Source organism: Pezoporus flaviventris, unplaced genomic scaffold (assembly GCF_033815535.1).
Source record: "Pezoporus flaviventris isolate CSIRO_AGI_PZ_B2104156 unplaced genomic scaffold, CSIRO_AGI_Pfla_v1 ptg000007l, whole genome shotgun sequence".
In the NCBI taxonomy this organism is placed as follows: Eukaryota; Metazoa; Chordata; class Aves; order Psittaciformes; family Psittacidae; genus Pezoporus; species Pezoporus flaviventris.
This window is the reverse complement of record NW_026892555.1, coordinates 92,878,688-92,896,276: the sequence shown is the minus strand read 5'-3', so window position 1 is coordinate 92,896,276 and position 17,589 is coordinate 92,878,688. Positions and strand designations below refer to the sequence as shown.

The following is a 17,589-nucleotide window of genomic DNA, read 5'->3' as shown; positions in this document are numbered from 1 at the left end:
CAGGGTAAGTAAAATTCCAGTGCATGTTTGATGCCCATGAGATTCTTCATTACTTTTATTCCCATGCATAAGGGTCATATCAGCCATTAGCAGCAAGAAAATCCAAGGCCTTCCAACCTCCACACTTTTGTCTGTGCCTGTTTCTAGCTGCCTAGTGTGCAGCAGGTTTCTTGCTCTTTTAAAAAACTCACTGAAAATATGAGGGCAGCAAGACTTGTACAGCTGTGTATGTACTGTGCATATACAGGAAAGAGCTGTACGTTCTTGGCTGAAATCCTCTGTTTAGCAGAGGTTCTTTGGGGTTAGGGGTTTGTAAAGGTTTGGGTTTGGTTTTTGAAGCCCTGTGTGTGTCCACTTGCTATTCTCAGCTCTGCTTTACAGCACTTGGCCATGGAAGGTTATGCTCCCAAACAGGGCATCAGAGGTGGCTCAGCCCAGCAAAGCTTCAGATAGAGCAGAACTCACTGCCACTGTTTTCCATATGTTCCTCTCCATGGGGGTCTGACTGGACCTCGACCTGAGGAGGAAGGAGAATGGAAATTTAATGGAGAAGTGAATCCTGCCCCCAGGTATATGAAGCAGCCAAACTCTTTTGTTCTCATTCTCTCTGGTTTTAGCATGTTTCTGTCCAGGGGTGGTGGTGGGAGTGTGTGTACTTGAGGCAGCACATTCATCCCTTGCTCTGCCTGTGTCCAGAAAAACATCTCCTAGTGCTCAACCTTAATTTGCAGCCCTTCAGAAGAACCTTCCCCTCTCTGTATATTTTTTCTTTTCTTTTTTCCTTCTTTTTTTCCCCTTTCTTTTCAAGTCAGCTCACATTGATTAATCATTTTAGAAATGTTTAGGGCTGGAATTGTGAAACCTTTGTTGGCAATAATTTTTCCCCTGGAGTCGAGGAGACTACTCATTAGCATGACTACTTGCCAGCGTGAGGGAGGATTCACAATCTGGACGTTTGTAGTTTTAAAAATATGTCTCTATTTAGCTGATTTGAGCAGCTGAGCAGGGATGGTTACGGAAATCAGACTAACAGGCTGTCACACTCGGGTGTTTTACTTCAGAATGCATCTATGGTGAAATCATGTATTAACCAGTATTTTGGTTGTCTGGTGTCTTCAGTCTTACTTACAAGCATTATGTGATACCTTTCCAGTGTAAACCAAACCCTTTGTTGTTAAATCCCCTCTCTATACCCCTCTTAGCTTCCACACAGTGTAAAACTGTACAGGGGTCAGTATTGACAGGAAAGCCATTATAGGCCAATTACACAAATCCCTCAGAAGCAGCTAGCGCCTGCAGGACACCTGGTTTTGAGCCCAGTGGGTGGAAGGGGTGAAGGTGAGGAGCTGGGTAAGCTTATGTCTGCAGGGCATGAAGTTGGCATGGCTGTACCTCTTCTTCCTGCTTTCAAGAAAGAAAACTCCAAGGAAAGAAGTCTGTCTCTCTGACAGAAAACCCTGTGTTTTATATTTCACTGCTTCCCTACTGTGAGTCAGTCACTCCCCCTTTTTTCTGAGGACAAGTGAAACAACCATGGCTCTGCTCTGCATGGCTAACAGAAGCAGTGACCACCAGACTTAAAACTGGTGTGGGATCGTCCCCAGTAAAAATCCAAAACAGTGCTATCTTTCCTATTTCCCCCACACTCCTTCACCCTACTGTTCCGTTTGCTCCTCTGCATGCAGCATGGCCAGCCAGCCTGGGTGCTGGGCTGCTGAAGCACAGGCGTTCCCTCTTCTGTCTGCATCTCCCTCCACCTTGCACAAAGCTGACAGGGGGATTTTTCACCTCCTCACTTTTCTTTTTCCTCTTTGATTAACTTTGGACCAGATGGCCAGTCCCCAATCTCTCAGCATGCATTTGACTGACAGGAGCCTTTGATAAACCTCCTAAGAATGAAGTCATCTTCAGGTCACCTCCTCTGCCTGGCCTTTAACATCCCGCACATACCACCATTATCTGCTGAATAGGAGACAAAGGAAATTAGCTCCAATTCCCTATCATCCCCATTATTTCCACACTGATTTAAACAATGAGGCAATGAGATGCCCTTCACTTTCCTTGGAAAGGTACAAATGTCAGCTGTTAAGAAATGCAAACAAGAGGGTTCCCATGTTAATGGATGGGATTCTTTGTAAAGCCATGAAGTGGTAAAATGGATTTATTCACCGCCTGCCTGGAAAATGCTTAACACACTTCTAAACAAATTCTCTAACCACTTTTTACTTCACACACAGTGCAGAGTGCTTGAGAAGCCTCATTGTTTTGGTCTGGCGATATGTATATATGTATAATGAGGTTATATGCCACTCTGTTGCTTTTTCCATATGCAGTTATCAGAGCTTCATTTGAGACAGTCCTGAACCAAAATCATGGAATCCAAATTCCTTGATATACAAAATGGTTTAGATGTATATGAACCTGAGTAATGAGATATAGGGAGCTACCTGCAATTTCAATTGAGAAAAGTAATTTGGACATTCTGGACAGGGGCCACAGGAGCTGGAATCAGAACAGAATCTCACCAGAGATTAGTAAGTAGTTGCCACACACCTACTTGGCTATTAACCTTTTATCTGAGAAATAACAATGCACTGTATGAAGTGTTGGCCCAGCAGTATTTTGAGCCAGGCATGCTGGAAAATATCTTGAAATATATTTAATTTTATGAGATTTCTTTCCCAAGGTTGTGGTCTTCCACTTGAATTGATTTGACTGGCAGTTAATTCTGTTTTCTTGGCAACTGAAAGAATCCGAATGTTTGGGCTTCTTGCATCAAGCCATTCTCCAGATCACTGGCACACCCACATGCATTGCAGAAGATTAAAACAGCAGTGATCTCCAAATTAACTCTGGGAAAAATGGGTCCACAAGCTGTGCTTTACATTAAAATATGACTTTGCTTTTCTTCTTTGTTTACTAGTCTCTCTCCCCAGTAAAGCAGTCAGGTTCTTGCCTTCAAATTAGGGCTCACTACAGAGTCATCTCCAGATGTACAGTTGGAAAGCACCACTCAATTTATCTATTTATTCCAAAGTGCAAGGATCACACTGAGAGCTAGAAACTGTGAGCTGTATTCCCATTGCCTGCTATGGAACATGGGAGCAATGACAGCGTGTCAGGTCAAGAGACTGGTGAGCAATTCTGACCACCTGTTATGCCAAGTTGCTAGAACTTGGCTTCCTTTGCAGTCAGTGGAAAAAAAGTCATCTTGGTACGCAAGTTAGGCAAGGTAGAGAAGTCAGTCCTGCCAGACTGATGCATTGTGACTGCTGCTCACAAAAGGTAGGAGCCTGAATCACTCCTTGCTTATTGACCTTAGATGCCATTGAAGGAAGGGTTTCTAAGTTAGTCTCTTCCATTGGGCAGCCTGAACTTGGCACTGAAAGTGATGGTCTCTGAAGGCCTTTCTGTTGATTTAGAGTCCTAGGTAGTGTTTGTCACATACCTTTAGCCACTAATGAAGGCTGGTCTTTTTCTTTACACTCTTATCACAGGTACCCACACCTCAACAGTGCCTGAGAGAATTCTGATTATGACCTAGGCTGATTTATGCTTCTGAACACACCTGGCTAGCCTCAACCGTGAATTCTGTGTCTACAGAGAGGTGGCATAATGGGAGTGTAAGAGGACATCTCAGTTTTAAATAAAAAGCCTCTCCATATAAATTCAGACACACTCCTGCTGCTGCAGAAGGACATTAATATGGAAGTCAGGTAGCACCTTTCTTTTTTCGCTTTGGGAGAGTCTTTTTTATGGCTTCCCTTACTAATATAAGAGCCATACTGTGGCATTGCCATAAAGGATTCCCATTCAAAGCTGGGCAAATAAACTCAATGGAAGTCCACTAGTTGAGAGAAGGCTTGAGAAAAGTAAGTTAAGCCTAATTAATGATAGCATTCATTCTTCAACTATTCCTGCAAAAATCAAAAGAAATGTTTTGCTTCTTTCGTCTTTCCAGCTGAAAAGCTTCCAGTGTGGCCCACACCATTAAAGGACTCCAGCTGCTTTGTTATTATACCTTGTTCCTTTTCCCTCTATATTCCATCTTAAAGTGGTGAATCTTCAATCACCACAATTTTGTTGGTGCTGACTATAAAGGATGGTCTTCTCACAGTAATTCATGTAATTCATGTTACTTCTTGAAGTATTTGACTAGCTAACATGAAAGGCCAGATGCTTTCTTCGATTTCTTCCATTTATCAAGACTCCCCTTTTTCATGCTGGTGCTGCTATCCTGATAATGACTGACAGTCACCAAACTGCCTTTTTTTCTGACCCCTTGACATTAAGCTAGTCAACTGACTGAAGACAGGCCCTAGGCTTAGCTAGCTAGAACATGGCCTAGTCTTGGGATTTACAGGAACAGATGGTTTCTGTCCCTGTGTTCACCAGCCTTGGTAGTATTTTTAAGACATCTGAAGAAACCTTTGCACTGGTAAGGGTGGGAAGCTCAACACATTTCCATGCATCCCGCTACATGCTTTCTGATTGAAATCTGGAGGAGGAATTGAGCTTCTGGCAGTGGTTATGAATTTGGCAGCCACAGATTATTTTAAAGACCCTGCTGCGTTAGGGTGCAGACCAAGGTGCAAAAACACTCCTCTGAAGAGCTTATTTTCCTTAGATAGGGAAGACTGAGTTGTATGGAGCTAACCTGTGGCAGAGATTGAAAAATGCTGCAGTACTAAGTATTTTTTTTAAGCACAGTTCTTTCTCACAATTTGTTTTTCACATACAGCCGGTCACCACGTGAGGTGTTTGCCTGTCCATCTCTGCAGATAAATGCACACACCAAAAAGACAGACAGACATACTAGCACCAATGCAGTTTGACTTGTTTCTTTACAGTAGATACTCAAGCTAGTCTGAAGAAACAAGAACACCACAAAAACTCTTATCTCAAAGTTTTGATTTTGTTTATTAATTTATTTATTTTTTTTTTTTTTTAGTAAGCAGACGTATCAGCTATCTGCAATTCAAAGCAAAAGGTTGGGGGGGGCTGATGCTTCCCATTTTGCTTTTAAGAAGGTCATAGTGAAAGCTTGTGATTGAATATTTTGCATGGAACTGCCTATGACAAAGACAAAGACAAGAGGTTTGTCAGAGTGCTATGAAAAGAGAGAGAGAGAAAGATCTGTGTTAGATTTTTAAGGTATATTTGAAAGAGTGAAATAAAAAAAAAAATGCTTTCAAATCCTCAGGGACTTTCCAATTTATCAAGAAAGACACATTCTTCCTAATGAAAGGTTACTGACCTTCATGAATGTGACAGTTCAATTACAGCCCATTCATATGCAGAGCAGCCGTTGATAAAGGATTTAGGAAATGTGACTAGCATAGCAAAAAAAAAAGGGGGGGGGAATGTCTAGAAAATTATTTTTTATTGTGGAGCAAGAAATATAAATAAGATTCAGTCAGGTAGTAGAACCTTTTCTTCTGTGGCCCAGCAACCATTAGATTTGCTTCAGTGAATACATTGACTTTTTCCTCTTCTTTTTCTACTAATATTTCTGTCTTTTTAATCCTCTGAACTACTAAACCTAACAAATCATAAAGCCCTTGGGGTGCTGAGATGCAGGGTTTCAAACATTTTTTTCCTTCTGACTGGCAGAGAAAGCTGGAATGTGTCCTAATGTTATTTTAAGTGCTTGACTAGTATTTAAACTCTTAAATGGATGGAAAGTTAAAGCAGCAGCAAATGCACATGCACATACATGTACCCCCCCCCCCCCCCCCCCCCGCTTTCCTTTTCCTTCCACCTCTCCTCCCCCTGCTTCCCCCCACACACTGAGCTTGGCCTCTCCAAGGCTGTTAATAGCCAAAGCAGATATTGGCTAGACTCTCTGGAGCCAGCCTTCAGCCAATGGAGGGTGACACCTGTGAGCTGATGTTTGCTGAACTCCTCCAGGTGTAGGAAAGATGCTTGAATTGACATAAGGCAGGAGCTGTAAAAACAGGCAAGTATGTCACTCATACACGCAGCTCCCTGGAAGATCCCAAGGCCAAGTTGTTGTGAAACAACTAGAAAGAAAGAAAGAAAAAATGTTTCACTTGCTTTGAAATGATTCCAGATTATCTGTTTATCTATCCGCATGCACACACACTCACGGATCTAGGCCTATGCATGCTGTGTGTACATGAAGCCTGCATAGAAAATAACATGAGGCATATGTCCCTACATAACACATGTACAAATCTTGTAATTTAAGGTGGTAGCAGGCTGAGCAGTTGTGAAGTTGGATGAGGACAATCCTTTGCTTAGTGCAAGCTCTCACAGGTGGTCCCACATGGAGTAGCTGTGGTGGAAGCTTAGCGCTCACCTACATTTATGTTAGGTTGTGATTATATGGAAGGGATTGCCTTCCGCAGAGCAGCAAACAGACTCTTGACTTAAAGCAAGTGCTCACATCCAAGTGCAATCACATGGGTGTGAAGAAATGCTAAAACTGTCTGTGGAAGTCAGAGCCAAAAGACATTTCCTTGACCTCCGCTCAGTATCTGTGAAATGGCATGCATGTTTCTGAGAAATGAGCTCGGTTAATTGGCGCTACCTCCGCCTGGATACAGGGCTGAAACTTTCTGCGCTGTTCAGGCTGGGAAGAACTGCAGGGGCTGAGACTGTGAGATCTCTGTTCTTCCCAGAGGAGCAACTGCAGAGAGAATAGGCCAGCGCAGTGTATTTTCCACTTGTGTTATGACCGATTATGGTTTCTGGGGAACCACAACCACTCTCAGTGCTTCAAGCTGCTGTACTAGGTGTCTGTCTTCCTTGCCTAATTACCTTCTCTGAGTAAATTTCAAGTCTTATCCCTAGTGGGTATTATAAGCACCTTGCTTACTGGGTGCTGAAATTTGTGTATGTTCTCAGGGAAGTCCTGAGGGGCCTGTTTGTTTGTCATGAGGTCTTTCATCAGTAATCACCCATTGGTACTGACAGCTTTTCAGACTCTCAGCCTCTGTTGGCTCATTGGGGTTTAGGTGATCACTGTAGAGGAAAGAACACTTCCTTGTCCTTAGTCTAATTTTAGATCAAGGGCTGGCATGGAATTGGCTTTGGCAGCATCGAGTGATAATGTCTCATAGTGATGTATACAAATAATCAATCTGACTTTATTGGTTCTTTCAGATGACTTTGAAATGCATAATTATAAGGCACTGAGTTATGGAAATCATGGTGGAAATTACCAGGATCCCTTTGGAAAGGTCACATTCTAGCTTTTCTTTTAAGCAAAAGTTCATCTGATCGAAGAGCTTTTTAGGGCAGAATGCTTTGCTTTGTTCTTCCTTTTGTTCAGTGCATACCTGAGATTTTCAGGAGGGTGTTAAAAGGCCTCAAGAGAAATTAATCCAATGCATTCCCACAAGATCTGTTTCCAAGAAATCCGTTGGTGCAGTGTAGGAGGTAACCCAGCATCTGTTTTGGACACCCTAAAATTTTTTTCCATGCTTCTTGGTAGTATACTGCCCAGACTGCACTGGAAGCTCTGGGCAGGCTCTGATAAATGTATGACCATCTCCCTGTCATAGCTTTTAGCCGTCCCGTGGCATGACAAGATTAGAATCAAGGCCCTTTGAGCACTGGAGAGGAGCTTCCTAATAGTATGCGCACCACTTGCTTTTAATGTTGGAAAGAAAAACAAGATAAAGGAATTGAAAATGTTGACATTTTTAAATCCAGAAAACCTCTTTGGAGTCTGTCTGTGCAGTTAGATTCATTGTAGGTAGGGTCCCAATCCAGCAGAACAGTCAAACTGTGAAGCTGGAACTTTTTTTTATTTGAACTGAGGACTGAAACAATTATATTTAAAATGGAGAGAGTACAAGAATTAATCTAAGTATGTTCTATACAAATCTCTATGTCATTCCTCAAATATGTTTTCTGCAACCTGCTGTAGTCTATTTGGACTATGATACTATAAAAAATGTTTACTGGAACTCATCTGGGATGACCTTTCTGCAATGTTTTGTCTTTGCCTTTTGTAGATAATCCACACCATTTAGGCGTTTTGTTTTTTTGGTTTGTTTTTTTTTTTTCTTCCCCTTGTAAGATCGACAAAACAAGACTATAAAACATTTGGCACAGAAAATCTTTATTGTCTTTTGAAATGAGGCTTACTTTTCACCACTAGTAAAATGTATTTAATTTACTTGCAATGGCCAGTGGACAATTTGATCAACTCTAGTTTTCAGATAGCTTCATTTTCATGACAGATTTTAATATTCAAATTCAATTAAAAGCCATCTTTACTGAGTGCAACATAATAAAAATAATTATTGGTACCAGCATCAAGAGAACATTTCTGATCACATTTGCTTTGGTTAAAAATACAGTCTTTGTTTCCTGCTTACATTTAGTTGGCAGGGTTCCTTTAAAGTTTATGCTTGGCCCTGAGTCTTGAGAGTGCAGTCAGGCATGTGCCTGAGAGCAGTCCTAATAGGCAGGCTGCATAACCTCACCAGCTAAGGCTTGTGGGCTACAAGGGGGTTGTTCACCAGGGGAAAAACACAGCCCGCTGCCGCTCAAGCTAGCGTGAACTTTACATACTGCATGCCTTGCTCATTGATTAAAAATGTAGTCATCCTTAAAGGCAAATCACCTAAGGACTTACAATAAGTCACAAATATGAAGATGGTTTTGTGTAATGTACTTTCATGTAACACTCTTGCAGGATGAGGATTTTGTTTGTAGTCAGCGTGAGTTGGTTGGTGACTTCTGTTAGCTTGCTGGTTGAGGCAGGTTCTTCAGAATCAGTTCACGTGGAAACCAAACTGCACCTGAGCAAACATTGGAAGGTGGGGAAGGAATTGCTTTCAATTCATACCCACAAAAGTTAGAGTGACTTATGCATGTTCCAGTAGGGAAAACTTTCTCTCATGGCTGATTGTTTGATAAGATATGCCAGGAATTAATTTTAGTGCGCCCAGTAAACATGAATTATTGTATGGCTGGACCTCTTCTAGCTGGATTTAGAGGTATATCTGGAGGAAAAATATTAATCAGACTCAGCTGATCTGATGCTCTCAGTCAAATGGTATGAAATAGCATACAGTGAACTATTTGCATGCATATTCTATAGATAGCAAAAAGAGTAAGCAAAGAGATGTACATGACAGCCCATGTGCTTAGTAGGCTTAATGGTTTGTAATCACAGTTTCAGCTCAGCCTGGAGAACACCAGCAACAGAAGAGCAGGTCAGTGTGAGAAAGCACATTGTGGCCAGCCCAGCAAAATGGCCTTTGAAAGTGTACTCATCCCATTGATAATCTCTGGATCAAACTGTTGACAGATTTCTTTGTGTGAAGTAAGCAAAAACAAAGTTCCTTTTCCAAGCAGATGTGATGCTCTACCAGTGCATGCTAGCGGTCCTTTTTTTCACTTAGGCAGAAGATCTGAATATGGTCATACATTCTTTCAGGTGCTGCTCATTAAAACTGTGTGAAGAAGATAAAGATACAGCAAGTCTTAGTATTATCCATCTGGCCTAGCATATACCCTACATGTCAGGGTAGAGACCACTCTGTCTAGAGACCACTCTTACAACATATTGATAGTAAGAACTGGATCCAGACAGGCAATGCTGGCTTATATCCAGAAAGTGTTTCAACTATATGTGTATATATCAAACTTGAAGCATTTCAACAGACCCCAACTTTGTTGTATCAAAGTGTCTAGAAAACATGTTTCTTCAAAAGAGCCTTTTCTACTTTGGAAGAAACAAGAAAAATAGTAACAGGCAAGATATATTACAAAATCTGGGCCTCAGTCCAGGAAAAGCACAAGTTTCCAAGATCCTCACATTTTTACATTATGGCCTATATTGAGGTCAAACCTTTTTAAGGTGCAGATTTTTCTTCTGGGTACTTGAAGAGGAAACAATGTGGGTTTGTTTCCATTTCATTTCTTTATGGTGCGTAAAGGAATCCTGTGATATTTGTTTTTTAAAAGGTTGCGGCTTCTTTTTTATTGCTAGATTCTATTCTTGTCTTCTGGTTTGCAGTGAGTCTTGCTGGAGCTCTTAGATCTGAGGATTGTGGATCCCTCCTTGAAGAGAAAAGATACTGAAACTTTAACAGACTTTCTCCAACAAGCTTTTTAGCAATCAAAGAAACCCTATGAAAGCTTGAAACTTCTGAGACTTTGTTCATTTAAAATAGGTTTTGCTTTCATTGTATCTCGTAACCCTACCAGTTTTCCAGACCTCCAGAGTCTCACTATAGCAATGAGATAAATAAAGAATGAATTGCTATTGTCTGAAAAGAAGGCACTGGGAAAAATATTCCAAAAATAATATTAATACAGGGAAAAAACCTGAAAGAATATCCTATCATTTTTGTATGCAATAGGGATGGACCTTAAAGGTATTATAGGATAAAGAAAAATCCCCTCAGTGGTTTCATCTGTGATGACTGTAAGAGAGGTTGTAGCCGGGGGATCACTCTGCTCTAGGTACCATCCCCTTAGAGAGCAAGCCAGCATTGGCAGAGGTCAGTATCCAAGGCTGCTTTCCAGTCTGTCTCCTGGGTTCCCCTGAGGGCAGTGTGGGAGTGACTCCTGATCAGGACTGTGTTCAGCCTGCCAAGGCAGTTGGTCCTGCCCTACTGGTTTGTACCAGGTAAGGGTTATAGCAGGTACATTGTATATTACTGTCTGCCCTTGTCCTTGCTGGGTTAACACTGATGAAAATCCTTTGCGCTCATCCCCTGCCTGCCACAGTTAATCCTATGCGCCCATTCTTTCTAATGCTGCATGTTAATACATGCAAATGTCATTGCTAAGATGGCTTGTTTGGGTTTATTTTACTTTTTGTTTGCCTTTGAATGTAAAGGAACGTAAGGCATTTTTATACTGGGGCATGTACTGCCTATTCAGTAGTGCCATTAAGAAGAGAGAGGTAGATATAATAGAGATGCATCTCTTTCTAGCCAGTCAGTTACATAGTATAACACTAGTTCTACTTTCATGTGTTTCCTGAATCACTGGCAAAGTCAGCATCAATCTTACAAAAGAAGGTAATGGTTTCAAGCAGCTGCTCTATTATACATTAACAATGTGCATGTCCCTTGCACAAGGCTTTGTCTGCACACAGACAGTGTTCAAACACTTGCATGTATTGACACTCTAACAGATGGGCAACACAGTAGACCTACCATGTATGTGCTGTGCAGGTGCCCATATATCCATCCTAATGTCATCCAGCCTGCTGACCATGTGGGTTGGCTGTTGGCTTAGTGCAGTTGCATTGGCCTGACTAGGCATGGAAAGTGCTGAGATGTGTTCCTTGGTGTGTTCAGCATAGCTGGATCTGCAGCCTAGCGAGAAGCATGTTACTGCTTTTGCTCAGGTCTGTCTGTGAGGCAGGTAGGAAGCCCAGGCAAATGTCTCAATGCTTCTTTCCGGTCAGATTTCTGGACACATAAAAGAGGACATATCAGGTGAAACTGGTCCTTGGAGAAGCCTTAGTAATCTGTCAGTTCTTGGCCTCCAGTCTGCTGGTTTAAGTCATTACTTAAGGAGTCTTCTATGCAGTTCTGGAGTGCCACAGGACTGGTCTGCCTTTGCTCTATGCATCTACTCTCCTGGAAAGAAGGTCAAGAGAATGGGCAAATCTAATAGAAAATAGGTTGTCTGATAATCCTCAGTGACTGCAGTAGCCCTGCAACCTTGCTAGAGACACTATAATTTATAATGAAAGCTGAAGTGGTGCAAAAGAATCAGTCCTTAGGTTTCAGACTTGGACACATTTCCACACAGACCTTTTTATTTCTACGTTGTTTTCTGGCATGTTCTTAGATTAAATGGCAGCCACTAGTCTCCGTGTGTCATAATGAGAAACATGGGAAGTCCATGCCTTTTACTTCTGCCTCCATATAAGTGCTTGTTTCATATACAATGACTATATGTATATATATTTTTTTTATGCTAAAGAAAAAATGTGTGGGTAGGAAAACATCCAATCTGTCAAACTCTTCATGACTAATAAATATTAACTGCTTCAAGTCTTCTAATTATCTCAAGTTTAAAAAATCTGTGGCCAACTACTTAAATATTTAACCATCTGCCAAAAAGCATTCTTGGAGGTTTATTCTACAACATACAGGCAATGTTGTTGAAAATGGAAACTTTTAAGACAGTGTCTAGATTAATATGACATTGATTTTTTTCTTAACTTGATAAAGGTAGCATGTTAAATTTTGTCAGGGTCTCCACATAATGACATCCCCAGTCTCATCTAAAGATTCCTTCATTTGAACATGGCTGAAGATCAAATTGGCACAGAAAGATTGAAAAACTCCCTGTGTTAGAATATTGAATAGTCAGTTAACCCATGTTGAGCACAATGTAGCTGGTCACAGGATATGTCCATTGCATCTTCTGTGTGATGCAATAACTAAACACAGTAGGATGCATGCAGAACCAGAATAATGATCCTCATTTTCAATTCCATCTTAGCAAAGCAGCTGTATACCAGCTGGGCTCCCAACTCCTGGTCTTCTCACTTTCACTTTCTTTTGCATTCTTTGCTTCTCTTCATCTGGCAGTGTTTGTAAGACTGATGCCTTGGGGGGAAAAAAGGGGAGAGAGAGACTTTGAAATCCCAGGCAGCAAGCAGGAACAATCCAGACAGCAGGTGATATTTAAAAGTTTCAGGTCAAGATGAGTCATAAAGCCCTGAGGCCTTATATCCCCTCAGATCCGCAGAAGTCTTCTGAATTCCAGAAGCTGACTGACCTCTTTAAAGGTAATAAGGAATAATCAATACTGTATTTGATCCCTTGCATAAAGGTATTACAACAAATGGCACTAGACCTTTTGAAAGGAAGAATAACATTTTGATCTTACGTTGTAAAATTGCCATGCTCAAGACTACCTCCTGGCTCATATGCTTAATTATGTAATGACATCCAGCTGGAGTACAAAGGACTTTTGCAGAAAGCCAGGCTCCTCTAAGAATAAAGTGTCTGATAGGAAATGTTTAGACTATGAGATCCTCTGACACAAAATGATGGTTCTGAGGAGGATCCTATGTCGTATCATTTTTATCATGTTCTGCTTAGGACAGAGTGACCAAAACAAGATTTTCTCATCACAAAGACTGATTTTTGGGGGAGACAGAGCAGATTTCAGGTCCAGTTTCACCAACATGAAGAAAATGCCATTCAGTGACCTATGTAAGCTCAGACTTACCTCCCTCTTTTCCCCTTCTACCTCCTTTCCTACCAATTATACTTTCCCTCCATTGTTATATTAAAACCTTCTTGTGAGGCAAAGGGTGAGTAACATCAGTGTGAGCTGTCCCCTCACTAGTCAGGGAAAGTAAAAATGTCTTTTGCTTATGGAAAAAACTGTGTTGTGTTACAGACAAGCACGCATAGACTTATGAAACTGCATTTGCTATCCAACCAAGGCAAGGAGCCCTGCTGAATTCAGGAAGAAGTCCTGGAGAGGTGCTGCCTTCTTCCAAGATGTCGGGGTAGTATTTAATTTCCTTTTTATCTTTCTTTTAGTTTTTTGTTTTGTTTTGTGAAGTACTTGTTTTATATTATAAGTTAGGATTCTGGGATGCCTGCCATACTGGCTGATGTTTCAATCTGAATTACACGTGGGACTTGTATGACTGTCTTGTCTTCTGGGTTGGGATATGTACATCTTTATTGGGTTTTATAACAGTTGTCTCTTGTACATAATGAAGTGATAAGAGAAACAGTGTGTACAGCCTTGAGTCTGAAGCTTGACACTATATTTCCACTAACAGAGCACCAGTGGTGTGCTATAATACAAAATCCCTAGTACTGATACTGACATGAAGCTCACACCATCCCTCCCAGTAGCAAAATCCATTAGTGGAGCTGTGACTCTGGTTGTGTGTTGTATTAAAGGCTGAAACCTCTTTATTCAGTGAAGAGGTGGAGCAGCTTCATTTCCCATCATATTTGGCTGAGGACAAGGATTGAATGATGCTTCACAAGCAGCAATTTCACAGGTTCTCTAGATGAAGAGTCTTGCTTTTGTTATCTTTAATTGTGACTAACAATTCTGTGCTCTGTTTATGAGGTACAGCAATTACTTGTCGGTGATTTTTTTTATTTTCTATTCATTGTGCTTGGCACTGACAAGGTGAAAATGAGAATGTATTGTTATGATGCTTGTAGACATTCGTAATTCAAATCAAGAGAAGAATCTGTTGAAGATGATCAGAGACCTACCATTTTTTCAAGTTCTAGGGATGGAAGGGTTGACACCAACTCTGATGGAGTCCTATTAAATCAGGTTACAAGCATGCTCTGCTCTCCCAGTCCTACCCCTCCCCTGACTGAAATTTGCATCCATACTGCTATTACATATGTATGGAGGGAGTTATTGCATGATAAGAATGGGAAGTCTACAACGTCTTCACAGAGTTGCCATTCTGGCACTGTTAGCTTGAACCTGTTCATGCTTTACAGCTCCTGTTCAAAGACAAAGACTTCATAGCTATTACCACTCTTCACTGACTGTGCTGTAATATAAGCTTTATTTTAGCCTTTCTTTCTATTCACTTGATTCCAAAGTTATTTTTTCCCTCTATACAAACTAGTCAGATTATTTTCTGTGAGTATTCCAGTTCAGGGGCATATTCCAAAAGGCTATGTTGCTGAAGGATAGGTATGCAAGAAGAAACATCACAATCATAGAAACAGTTATGACAGAAGAAGAAAATGTGAAAGATGTCTGGTATATAAGCAGCAATACTTCATAATCAAGTATTATTTTCTTCTGTTTCTGAATATGCTATTTTCTCTTATTTCAGTAAATTCACCTATTCACTGCTGGGCTTTTTGTGTTTATATGTATATAGATGTATATGCGTATGTATTGTGTGTGTGTCTGTATACATATACATATGGGGGGGTGTATATAAAGAGATATATGCTACAGTTTGCTTTAAGGTAAATTTATAGTAGTTGTTGATAGATGAGGCACTAAAAATAGGGAAATTATTATATAAAGGAACAGAATTTCTAATGGTTCTGTAAGGCAATAATAAAGAAGCTTGTATTGTCTTTCTATTTCATAGAAAAGTCCATGACTGTGCATCTAATAAACTCATGAAAGCTGGGACACCAAAGTGGTGGAATGCATTGACAATGAATGCAGCTTTCTTTCAACTGGTGATGGATTTTCTGTAGATGGTATCAGCAGGCGCAGCAGAAATGAGATGCAGCATATTCCTTCCCTGGAAGAAACTGCATCTTCTGACTTCTGCGCCTGAAATTTTTGACTCTTTTTTGTGTGCTTGCTCGTCTGGTGATGCTATCATCATCATCAGAGCTTTTGTTTAGGGTTGTTTTTTCTCCCCTTCTCTCCATTTTCACTCCACCCCCCACTCCAAGCCCCAGTATTTCCTTTCATGCTTTGGCTGAATGTAAATCAAATTTTCTGATTGCCAAGAGCAAACCTATACATAAGCATAACCAAAGCAAAACTTCATCTAAATGTTAAACAAAAACTCTGGTCTAACCCAGAGTTATGCTCAGTCATGCCCTCTGGGGTTGTCCAGTTAGCAGCAGTGTGCTAGTTTTCCTTCATGTGGCAACCACAGTGAGGGCACTCTGGTACACAAACATCCAGGAAGGTTTGAATTTATTGAAATGCTGGTAGCAGTCAAGTTATGGCAGCGCTGTACTCAGCACATGTCAGTTAGCCATACCTTTTTATGTAGTTTTGCTGAGCTCTTTGTTGACATGACTACTGCTGGTTCACAGATAGCTTTTAAGTCTAGTTTGGGTATGTATTAAACAGCAGCCACCATACGACTGCGCTTTAGACATAACTTCAAATACTGTCAGCGGGCTTGCACTGAAAGGGTCTTGCTGCTCTCCTATCTCCCAGGGGAGATCAGTGAAAAGGAAGCAAGGTCACAGAGAGGGAACATCTTGCCTTATGACCAGGGAGGATGTATACTTCAGTCCTTTACAAGCAAGCTTCCTCATAAAACCTGTTTAAACCCTCTGTAAGTCCAGATTCAAAGACTTAGTTACGATTAAGGCCCTCATCTACTGTCTATTAGACATCCACTTACTAAGTGGGCACCTGGAAGCATCTGAAAAGCCAGAATCTGAAAGTAAATAGTACTTTTCCATGGATAATACCTTTGATTTGAGTATTTGCATCCTAATTCACTATTCGATCATCTGCAGGCTCTGACTCAGATGGGCTTGGAGGACTCTTGTCAAGAGATAGCCTTTCCCTTCTCTGTGATTAACTGTCAAAAAATATATCAGGCTTTTCTCCCACGTTGGCTAGTCATCTCTCTAAAATACTATTTAGACTAAAAGTTAGCAAACAATGTACTAAAGACAAGATTTCTAGTAAAATAAAAATGTACTTTATCAGAAAAAGGTTGAAAGAGTTAAAAAAGTAAACCAGAGTCCGTTCCAGACCTTTGCATTTTGAAAACATTGATGAAATACTTTTTCAGTGTTTTACCAGCACTACTTTCAAGCTTCCTTCCCACGCTGCTGTGCAAGTTACTTGCAGAGTACACAGAGATACAAATCTTCACCAAGCCTGACTCCTAGTATCTCTGACAAATGCTCATGCTGTGAAAGAAGAGGCATTCGGCTGCCCTGGATTAAGCAGGCTGTCAGACATGCCCAGAGAAGTTACGATGAAAAGAAGCTTCTTCAAAAACTTTGTTTAAAGTGAGGGCTGTTAATCAAGGCCTTGGTGCTCTCATTAGAGAGGGGAGGAACCATTTAAAGTCAGGAAGCTGCAGTATATGAAAGTCATGAAATTGAAATGAATGCATCTTTTGCCAGCTGGTTTCACACCCCCAGTTGGCAATCCACAAAGGTTTAGAGGGGGAATTAAATCCATTTTTCAGCAGAAATAACTATTTTTGTGATTATCATATAGATTCCATGAGCTACACTTTGGTCCTATCAAGACAGGCAGGCAGCTGCATGAGAGGTGGAAAGAGAGAAAATGAGATAAAATCACCACCAACAGATAGATACTGCAGGCAGGAAGGCAGCGTTGGATCCCAGCCACAATACTTCTGCAACCTGGTTTGAATAGGCCTGATGGGATGCCATAATGTAACCTTCACTAAACAAAGTATGTGGAAAGCCATCTGACATGGGGCTCTATTTCAAAGAAAAAATACAGATTCCTTCCAGGCTTTTATTGCTTTTATTTTACTTGTTTTGCTCTTGGGGCTAAGATTGCCTTCAATAAAATGAGATTAAAAAGTAGACTGAAATAACACCCTAAACCAGAGTCAAGCAGGAAGAGCTTGGAGAAGAAAGGGTTTTTCTCAGTGTCACTCTTTCAATTAGCTGAAAGGCCTGAAATAAGTGGGTCACTGAAGTATCTTCTCACTGTATGGGGTACAGTTATGTTCTTGTTTTGGTTTGGGGGTTTTGGGTTTGGTTTTTTTTTTCTTGGCTGTTTGTTAATTTGTTTGGGCTTTCTTTTTTTTTTATCACTGGCCTTCTAATTCCATTAAGCATTATTAATGTGGAAGTGATCTCAGGAGAGAGATTGCTGCCTTACTTCAGATATGACAACTCAGCTCCCACCTTTGTCGGCTCTGGGCACTGTCTT

At 40.9% G+C, this 17,589-nt stretch overlaps 1 long non-coding RNA gene across 2 annotated transcripts in view; it reads left to right on the top strand.

Annotated features, from left to right (window-relative positions):
• The window catches only part of LOC133267319 (uncharacterized), a 156,885-nt gene that overhangs the window by 128,905 nt on the left and 10,391 nt on the right, over positions 1 to 17,589 (top strand). The window contains exons 4-6 of one of the 2 annotated variants that reach the window (XR_009742742.1): positions 2,334 to 2,534; positions 3,498 to 3,716; positions 13,363 to 17,100. This is a non-coding gene — a long non-coding RNA (uncharacterized LOC133267319). Of the gene's footprint in view, positions 1 to 2,333; positions 2,535 to 3,040; positions 3,286 to 3,497; positions 3,717 to 13,362; positions 17,101 to 17,589 lie in introns of those variants that run through there. The other variant, XR_009742741.1, reaches the window with a different exon arrangement.